The following is a 10,130-nucleotide window of genomic DNA, read 5'->3' as shown; positions in this document are numbered from 1 at the left end:
AGTCTGTTCTCTGTCGTCTTTTCATGACGATGGCGCCATTTCTAGCCAAAATCTAAAAACCTGTCATTTTTTAAGACATAGTTCCTGCAGAGCGGCAGGAGTTCATCAAAAATTCACCTCTGGCTTCTGGGCGGGACTGGTTCCGGTTTGTGACTGAAGTTAGCGATCCATGATTTAATGAACGTCATAAAATGACCAGTTGGGGACACGGAGGAGTCCTTAACCAAACGTTAGCATGTGAGGAGTTGAGAGTGAGAATGTGTAGGCGGAGCAGAGACTTGTGGCCCCGCCCAGTTTAGTTTCTACATCACAAATACAACATGTTTTCATCTGCTCCTGATTCACAATGATTTGGATAAAGAAATTCTCAGGAATGTAGTTTTAATCGTAGTTTACGGGTCCGGCATCATGAGAAAAACCCAAATCAGCGTTTCATCAGAGCGTGTTTTTAATCGACTGGAGAAAGTAAAAGAGAAGAAAAGCAGGAGGTGCAGACAGTCGGGGCATCAAGTCTCACTGCAGTCCCTCAGAGAACTGCAGCAGCTGGAGGTCCCGTCAGGTCCAGGTCCTGTGGGACGGATGTGGTCCGGGTCCTGGTCAAGGTCCTGGTCCAGGTCCTGCTGGACGGATGTGGTCCGGGTCCTGGTCAAGGTCCTGGTCCAGGTCCTGCTGGACGGATGTGGTCCGGGTCCCGGTCCGGGTCCTGCTGGACAGATGTGGTCCGGGTCCTGGTCAAGGTCCCGGTCCAGGTCCTGCTGGACGGATGTGGTCCGGGTCCTTCTGGACAGATGTGGTCCGGGTCCTGGTCAAGGTCCCGGTCCAGGTCCTGCTGGACGGATGTGGGACGGTTCTGATGAGAGAGAGTGGCGTCAGAACCCACACCCGTTCCTGCGCGGCGTGAGGCAGATCAGAGAAAGGAAAGTGACGTTTTCAGGTGCAGTGGATCCTGGCGTGTCATTAGTGCCGTAATGACAGGGCGCCTCTGCACGCCGGCGGCGTCTCAGCGCCGACCGTGAGGGCGGCGTGCTCCGCTGTTGGCCCCCTCTCCTCCTGCAGGAGGAACGCTGACAGACGCAGGGCGGCGGCGTGACCTGCTCTGCGGCACATGGAGTTTATTTGCCATGGTTTCAGCTGCAGCCCCCCCCCGGGGGCACGCATACATGCGTCTGTGGTACTCCAGCCCGGGGAGCAGCGATCTGACAAGCGGCGCAGGCCTAATCCAGGCCAGGTCTGAGGCTGTGTTTGGTATGCGCCCCCCAGGTGTGGAATAAATACAAGGCCAGTAAGCAGATCTGCTGCCTGAGCGACCGCAGGGGAGCGCCGGGCTTACCCAGCCCGCCACACGTGCACGGCCTGATGGGATATCTTCTATCCAAATGTGTAAGTCCTGAGAGTTTGGGCTGTTGGCGCCGAGCAGCGCTTTGATCTGCCTGCAGAGGGATGCAGCTCTAATGCGGGACGTGGAGAGCCATTAGCCGCAGTTTATCTGTTAACAGAGCTGCCTGGCAAATTTCTGATTGTCAAGTCGGGGGGTGTTACTGGCCTGCAGGTTGAGAAAGGTTTATGATTGGGGGGTGGAGAAAGTGGATGAGTAAGTCCCTGTGCTCCCGAAGGCGCCTCTGAGCAAGGCACGGCTAGAAAATGAGATTATTTAAGACAAACGCTGAAGAGGCGCTCAGAAGGGGAAGTTTGCTCAGTTCCAAACAGAAATAAAAGTTTTAAACTTTTCATTTAACCCCCACCCCCACCCCGCTCGTCTGCCTGCAGCTAAGGTAAGGCAGGCCAACCGTTCCTGTCCCAACCTGCTGGTAATTAGTGGATTAGCAGATGTTTCTGTGGCTAAAATCATCAGAGCTTTGCTCCCGAACAGACAGAACTGAGAGGACATCTCTGCAGAGCAGCGTCTGGACAGGACCTCAACAAAAACACCAGAAAGAGAGAAAAAGATTTCTGAAGAAACGATGAGCAGCAATCATCACTGAGAACTACAGACGGATCTCAGGATGAAAGCCACAATAGAACGAGTGATAACGGATACCAGAGTTCAAGAGCTTAAAAGAAATGAATGCAAACTATCTGCAGTCACTGACCAATCAGTGACGCATCTGTTCTGCTGGTTCCTACCCGTCCATGAGGTGAACACTGAACCCCACATCACTCCTGGTGGTTCCAGGCTGGCACCATCAGTGTGTTTATACGGACTGTGACTGTAAAGCGCTTTGGGCCGTCACAGACCCGGTCTGTTTACGTTCTCTCCTTCAGTGCTGTACGGTCTGTGAGGACGTGACGGATGACAAACTCCTCTTCTGACACTCAGATCACCTGAATGTTTTCAGTCGGGCTGTAACCATTCATTTAAAATACCATCTATGGAGCCAAATCATAAAGATTTGAAACTCATAAAACAACTTGAAAAATTCAAGCTGAAATATTGGTGTTGAGTTAAAACATTTTCTGAAACTTTCTGCAATTCTAATAGAAACTTAATTATTTTCTGTTTTTAGGTTTCAAAACTCAAAATTTCACTTTCAATTAGGAATGTAACGATCCAGTCGAGCCACAATTCAATTCCATTCACAGTTTTAAAGTTACAATTTTGATTTTTTTCTTTTTTTCTCAACACAATGAATTAAATGTATTTTAAGGCCAAGTATGTTTTCTTTTTGCCCCTTCCATCAAACTGTTTTCCTACTAACACGTTGATGTTGTGCTCTGTGAGACGGACCGCTTCACACCATAGTGCAACCCCCCCAGCCGCTGAGCGCACTCGCTCACACTCAGCGCGAATGACCGTTCACGCGCATAGAGCTAAAGAGAGGGAGGAGTCAGAATGGAAGCAGTCGTGCAGCTGCGTCGTCACCATGACAGTCGTCACAGTAGATCGTCAAGGTTGCAGTAAAGTTGGATAAAAATGTAAAGCTACAGGATGAGGAGCAGATCTCAGGTTTGCTTGAATTTAGGTAATAGTTGTGATTGCAAAATCCTGGAGGGACCGACTTATGTGAAACTTTAAAATCTGAAGGAGCTGCGGGAATTTCCCAGGAGGGGGGGCACAGGCGCGCACACACAGCGAGCCTGAATGGAGGAATGTCATCAACTCTGCATTTCTACATTTTGGCACAGACTGAGAAAATCTGATTTTTTAATTTTCTGCACCGATGAACACTTGGTGAGTTTGAATTGTTTTTTTTACCGATTTATGAAGAATCGTTGCATCCTTACTTTCAACTCCTTATTCCTGCTTCAAATCTGAAAATTTCCGGTTTGAAACTTTTGGCCCCGTTCTGGCGTGGGGGTGGGGCTAACACGAAGGACCAATCAAAGTCAATGTAAAAACAAAAAAAAGAAAAGCAAAAAAAAACGATCAAAATAATATTGTTACTAAAAGTCAGCAAAGAAAAAGACAGAAAACATGAAGAAACAGCTGCGTTGAACTCACGATTCCTGCTTGAGGAATAGACATAGTGCAGCTGTGCTAACCACTACACCACAGCAGACAGCTGGAAGCGGCTCATGGTCTTAGTCATTTCTTTCAGGCAAAACAGCGTTTTCAACGCTGTACGTGACACCACGAAACTGCACTTTCAACACATTCAAACTCTGCTTTTTACACCCAGCTCGGGACAACACCAGACGGCATAAAGCAGCGTTTTGGATGGTCACTACGCTGCTCTTTTCCTGGTAACTTATGACCCCTTGCCAGTCGTTTTCTGACCATCATTTTCAAGTTCCCAGAGTCGGTGAATGCACCAGGATTGAAGCTACCACCCTCATTAGTTTTGTTCAGTCCTTTGTCTTAGCCCCGCCCCCATGCACCACAACGGAGCCAAAAGTTTCCAACTTGAATTTCTCAGATTCAGCACCCCCCAAAAAAAGAGTTGAAAGTGAAATTTTGAGTTTTGAAGTTTCAAAACAGAAAATCTGAAGCAGAAAATAATGAAGTTTCTATTAAAATGGCAAAAAGTTTCAAAAACTTGAATTCTTTTAGCTCAACACAAATATTTCTGCTTGAATTTTTCAAGTTGCTTTCTTTAGGTTTCTAATCTTCATGACTCATATTTGGCTCCTTAACAAGTTGTTTGATTCACTTTGATCTTGATCCATTCTGATTGATCAGATTCTCTGACCTAAAGCAGATCCAGATCATCTTGATCCCAAACTTCCATCAGTGACTCAGAGATCAATACCTGGTACTGAACAGTTCAGGTTAAGTTTTCCAGATTAGATAATCAGTTAAATAAGAGTACATACAAACAAGTAAACAAGAATGAATGTCAAATCCATTCACATTTGAGTTTGATAAAGTCAAGAATAACCTTTAGAACATTCTAGCACACCGGATGGTCACATGACTTTGATCAATCAGAGACTGAATGATGGTTGATCAGTTTCTGCGGTATCACATGAGTCTGCAGGCGATGGTTGTTCTTACCTTAGAGGAAAATAAATCTGCTCTGAATCAATCCAGATGGGATTTTACAAGATCGATTATCGATTTGTCTCATTTTGAAATGATTTTTTCAGTGGAATAGGTCAACTCTATTCTGACTCAGATCGATCTGATTGGATCGTAGGAATAGTGAATGATTCATCGATAAATCGATTGTTGGATTTACATTGATCTGAAGTTATCAGTCCTGATCGGGGTCACGGGGTCAAAACGCTGATCTCCAGTTTAACACACAGAAAGGAACAAAGTTTGTTTTTGTTTAGATGCGTTTGTGAGTCCTTCAGTGCAGCTGATGGTAAAACCTTGTGTTCTCTGCAGAGATTGGGTACCAGCCTCCAGCTGCCGCGGCTTTAACTTCTCCTGCTGCTGAAGACATTTGTAATGTAAACATGGCCGTCAGTAAATCAATGGACATGAAGAGGACAGACTTACATGGAATGATGCTCCGCTTCGCTAGATCCTATTTGTTTTAGTTGAACTCTAATCTTTGAATTCAAAAGTTTTTGCTTTAAAATCCTTTAAAATAAATCTCTTTGGTATCTTTTTTGATTAAGCTCAAACTTTCCAAGAGCAGAATCAGTTAGCAGCAGATGACACATGCTACAATAGCTCCAGCTACACCAAAACGCCAGAATATTGTGTATGAATGATGTTTTAGTGTTTTTTATATAAAGTTCATATTTCTTTTGTGATGCTGTCTATCTAAAGATATTCTGAACTTTTACTCAAGTCATTGCCTTTTTTCACATTTTTCTCTGCAGCGTCTCATTTTCTGTTGGTTAACACAGACAGAGGCGTTCTCGCCTCTAACCGTTCATCCCCAGGAACCATTTTCAAGCATTAGTTTCTCGTAGGAAGGTCAGAGGCGGAGCACCGTCCTGTTCTTCTAGATCGTCTCGAACTGGAGGGTCTCGGACTGGAGTTCTCATGATGGATATTTTTGAGGAGGTTTGACTATTTGGGTTTGTCGCAGAAATGCCACTAAGAAAACACTCTGCTGTGAATACGCCGCCATGTCTAAACGGCGTTGAGCCCTCACACGTATCTCCTTTAGAACTGCTTTTCCAGATTATTTTCCCTGAGGGGAAAGTGAGGAAGAATCTCCTCCTGGACCAGCAGGACACTACACATCCTCTTTATGAATGTAACTGTGTAAACACAAAGAATGGATCGAGATGCTCTCTTCTAAGCTTTCTCTTTTCTAAACTCGGTGATAAAATCAGCAGCAGTGAAGACGCATCATGAAGAGTTTGAGAGGAAGAACCACTGAGGTCCGGCCAAAGTCGTTCCTGCACAGGAAGTCTACACTTTGGAAAATGAGCGTCAACGCTGAAGATTTTCACAATAAAAGACCCAGACTCAGAACCTTTATCTGTGGATACACAAAAACAGCAACTCCTTTACTGTTTTTCACAATTAGACTGAAACTTGACCCCTCCACTGCGCTGGCCGTGCGCAGTGTGAATACAGCTTTAGATATGAGGATCTGAGACAATCGGAGTGTAGTTTGTGTGGACGCCTTACGGACACATACGGATCATGAGCACACCTCATGCATGCAGGATTTGGTCGGTCAGGAGCCAGTACTCTCACCTTACTAATGACTAGAGTTTGGCACAAGGACAGTGTAAGACACTGTCACCTGTAGCTTCCATTATACTTCATGATCGTTAGTTCTCTTTGATTCTGTTTGGTGCAGTGTGATTCACGTGTTGTTCCTCTTTCCCCTCTGGGGAAGCGGGATAGATTTCAGATTCCTGGTCAATCGCCTGTGCGCCTGTTCTTGGCCGTGGACCACGCCTCTGGCTAGTTTTGGCCATGGACCTTGAATCTGGTTCGTCTTGGCTGTGGACCACGCCTCTGGCTCGTCTTGGCCATTGACCTCATCTCTGGCTCGTGTTGGGTGTGGACCACGACTCTGGCTCGTCTTGGGCGTGGACCACGCCTCTGGCTCGTCTTGGCTGTAGACCACCCTTCCCCAGTCCTCTATTGCTGAACTCTATTCAGATACGTAGCTCTGGAGTCAGATAAGCTAATTCTTCTCTAACAGTCCTGGTAAATCTCCTGTCCGTCCTGGGATAGGATCTCTCCCTCATGTGGGAATCCCTCAGGTTTCTTCTTTTTTCCTAAATCAGGGTTTTTAGGAGTTTTTCCTTACCGAGAGGGAGGGTCTAAGGGCAGGGATAAGTAGTTTAGTTTTGTCTGTTTAGCTTTTAGCAATTGTTTATATTTTATGACTAATCTTCTGCTTCTGTACAATTACTAGCATGAAGCCCAATGAAAAAATGGTTTTGTGATATTGACTTATATAAATAAATTTAATTGATACACTTACTACACACACAATAATGGTACGTTCCATTTTCAAGATGTTCCTTGAGGCAGCTGTATGAGCCTTAAAGGATCTGCAGACACAGATGCAGATGCTCCTCTATGGACTTGGTCGACCCAGAAACCTGCAGAACCGTACGGGTCGACCTCCACCCTCATATTGGTGCAATGTGACTGAAGGAAGCTGTTGGGGTTGAGTGTTTTAGGTTGTTTTAGGCCGTCATGTCTGATGGAGAAACGTGCCTGGGAATCCCTCTGATGAGGATCCGGTCCAGAACTCTGGTCTGGTCCCACCAGCGGGGGTTCAGGGTCTTCATTTCCTACAGTAACATTCTGCATGGGCCCACACTGATGAGCTGGAGTCTGCTCTGATAGGTGGAGTTTTCGCATCAGGAAGTGATGGTGGTGAGGTCATGACAGCTGGACAGAACCACAGAGCGAAGCTGCTGGAGGAGCAAATCTGAGCGGGTCGGGTCAGCTTCAGAACGGGACCAGCCTCATGTTTATTCCTGAAAATGTGGAGCAGCATCACACGCTGGCAGAAGAAAAGGAAGAGGAGAGCAGTATCAGCATGCAGCGTGAGGGAGGTCAGCTGTGCCGTGTGTGGGAGGCGCCGGGCTTTCATACAGATTGGTTTTTATAGAAAACAGCGGCGGTGAGAGCCGAGCCGGTCGCTGAGTGCACTTCAGATGTTCACAGAAGACCGGGCCGCGCTGGTGCTTACTATTAATATATTCTTCTCTCAGTTAGCGAGTAAACTGAAGAGCACATTAAAGCACAAACGAGTGGATGAGGATGGACTCACGCGTGTCAGAAGTCACATGCTAATCTGCTGCGTGTTCAGGTGACACCTTTCAGATGAAAAGCATCCTGGCTCGTCAGCGCACGCTCGCCACGCCGGGCTGCCGTAGACTCCCCTGACCTTTCACCCACTCCGCCTTGGAGCAAAGAAAGCCGCCGTTCCTCCAGCGCGGACGTCCTCGGCGACATCAGGGGAAGTTTCGCCGCCACCGCGGAAAACGGACCGGTGAGTGCAGACGGCGCTCGGGATTGTGGGTAATTACAGAAACAACGTACCTTCACAAAATTCATCTGAGGAAAGCTCCAAGACGTTGTGCTGTCCACCACACACTGTGGGGATGTGATTGTGTTTGTGTGTGAAGTTGTTTAGTTGTGTGTGTGAACAGGCCTGATCTGGGATCGGTTCTTGTAGAGTTTGTTAGAATGCAGACCCTGGACTCGTTCACAGACCTGCAGCTCTGCATTCTGGGTCGATTCCTCGTCTGAAAATCCTCTCTGATCTGCTTTTCCTCTGTTTTGACATTTCTTTGATGGTTTTTACACAAACACACTATGAGTTTTGTGAGGATTTTGGATCCTTTCTGTGTTGAATCAGGATTTCTGGATGTACTCAAACGATTTGATCCGGACTGAGTCCTAAACCTTGCGTTTGGTCTGGATTCAGACTGGCATCTACCAGAGATTTCTGTTCTGGACCAAAGCTTGTCAACAAAATCACGTGACTAAAGATCTCTTCAGTCATTGGCCAGCAGTTACAGGGGCGGGTCACAACAAAAAGAAAACGCTGGAGGTGCAAATACCTGTCATTAGAGCTGAGTAATATGGACATTTTCATTTCTCAATCTAGAGAAATGAAATATTTTTTCCATATTGTGCAATAACAATCTATATCACTAAATAGAGTAAATAACTATATTTGCCAAATCTGAAAAGTCTGAGGCTCAAAAAGGAAATGTGTAGTCATTAGCAGGTAATTTAGATTTAAATCTTTATTTCCTGTCATACTTTAAACATAACAGATGCATTGAACATAATGCAGCTAGTTTTTTAAACTACTAAGAAAGGTATATATATATATATATATATATATATATTTATTAGAACTAAACTGAAAATTAAAAGGTTTCAAGTTCCAAAAGAGGACATAAATAAGATAAACCACTAGACTTCTTGTTCAGTTCAATTAAAAACTAAGCATCAATTCTACAAATAAGTTCTAATGTTTTTCAGGATTTACAAAGCAAACATAAACTTATAACAGCATTTTACACAGAAATATCTCAGGTGTTTTACTTTTTTAACTTTTTTTTATAATTTTTTTTTTAGAAATTTAAATCGAATGGAAGCAATGTATAAATGGGATAAACGTGTCTCTGTTGTCATCAAACTGTAAACTCAAATTCAAACACACTGAGAAAAAAGGGTTGCAGTTTTAGTGTAACACCTGCTGCTAATACACAGTAGATTCAGTTCTGTCATTATATTATTATCATCATTATTATTATTATTATTATTACTATGAGTGTCCTACAAATTAATTTTGTTATATTTATCTGTCATGTCTGGTCAGTAAAATATTGTCCGACTGTAAACTGGTCTATCTTTACACTCAGGCGACACATGGAACAGCTTGTTAGCATTAGCATCATGCTAATGCTACATCGCGGTAGTCCAGCAGGTTTGTCTTCCAGTTCTGACTGGATCCTGTCAAAAATCACCAGATATTCTGCGGATTCATCAGCCGAAACTAAAGGTTAACTTTAACGCTTGTCCTCCTAACCCTGCTTGATACTAGCGCGGGTCAATTTCTGACCCTTCAAAATAAAAGTCTGTCGAGATTCCTCATTCCTCTATTGATAAAAAGTTCTATCTGTCGTTCTGGTTTTATTACCCAGCCCTACCTGTCATGATAGTTTACTTATTGAAGTGTTTTCAGTTTTGAGTGTCTGAAGGTCATGCTCAGCACGTTTTACTGCTGCTTTGCTACGGCGGAGGCGGTTACTGAGCACGCTACGGCTACGAGGTACGCTGATAACAGTTTGTGACGGATAGATTGTTGTTTTAACGAGCACAAATTCATCCGAACACATTTCAATGAGCTGCTGTTGCATCGCTGCTCCACGTTTGTCCACGAAAGACCGGCTACGGTGGCTGTTTTGATCCAGTTGTTCCACTCCGAGCGCAGAGCCTATTCAGACTGAGAAACTGAACTGAAGTTCAGTCTGATTGGAAACGAACCGTGATGAACTCAAAAGAGGAGTCTGACAGCGGTTCTGGTTCCTGGTCCCGGACCAGAGTTCACTTGTTCACATTCAGACTGAAACTTTGTTCTGGATTATCGAGGAACAGCAGCAGAACCTTCGCCGACATCACTGAACTTTCTAGACTTTTATTTGGAACAAAGACGTTTTTCCAACATTTCATGTTTACATTTGTAACCGCTCAGCTGTAACCAGATTCTTTATGAGATCAATTTCACTCACGACCCCCCCATAAGCCTTGACTGAGTGCTGTTGGATGAAGTGAATTTTTGTTTGAGCATCCAGAG

General features: G+C 44.8%; 1 long non-coding RNA gene across 2 annotated transcripts in view; it reads left to right on the top strand.

The window, feature by feature from the left end:
* Window positions 1–10,130, top strand: part of LOC112152895 — a 68,410-nt gene that overhangs the window by 28,327 nt on the left and 29,953 nt on the right. The gene's annotated exons all lie outside the window — the stretch shown is intronic.

This window comes from Oryzias melastigma, linkage group LG6, assembly GCF_002922805.2.
Source record: "Oryzias melastigma strain HK-1 linkage group LG6, ASM292280v2, whole genome shotgun sequence".
NCBI lineage: Eukaryota > Metazoa > Chordata > Actinopteri > Beloniformes > Adrianichthyidae > Oryzias > Oryzias melastigma.
The sequence above is the reverse complement of the archived record's forward strand: the minus strand, read 5'-3'. Positions and strand labels throughout refer to the sequence as shown.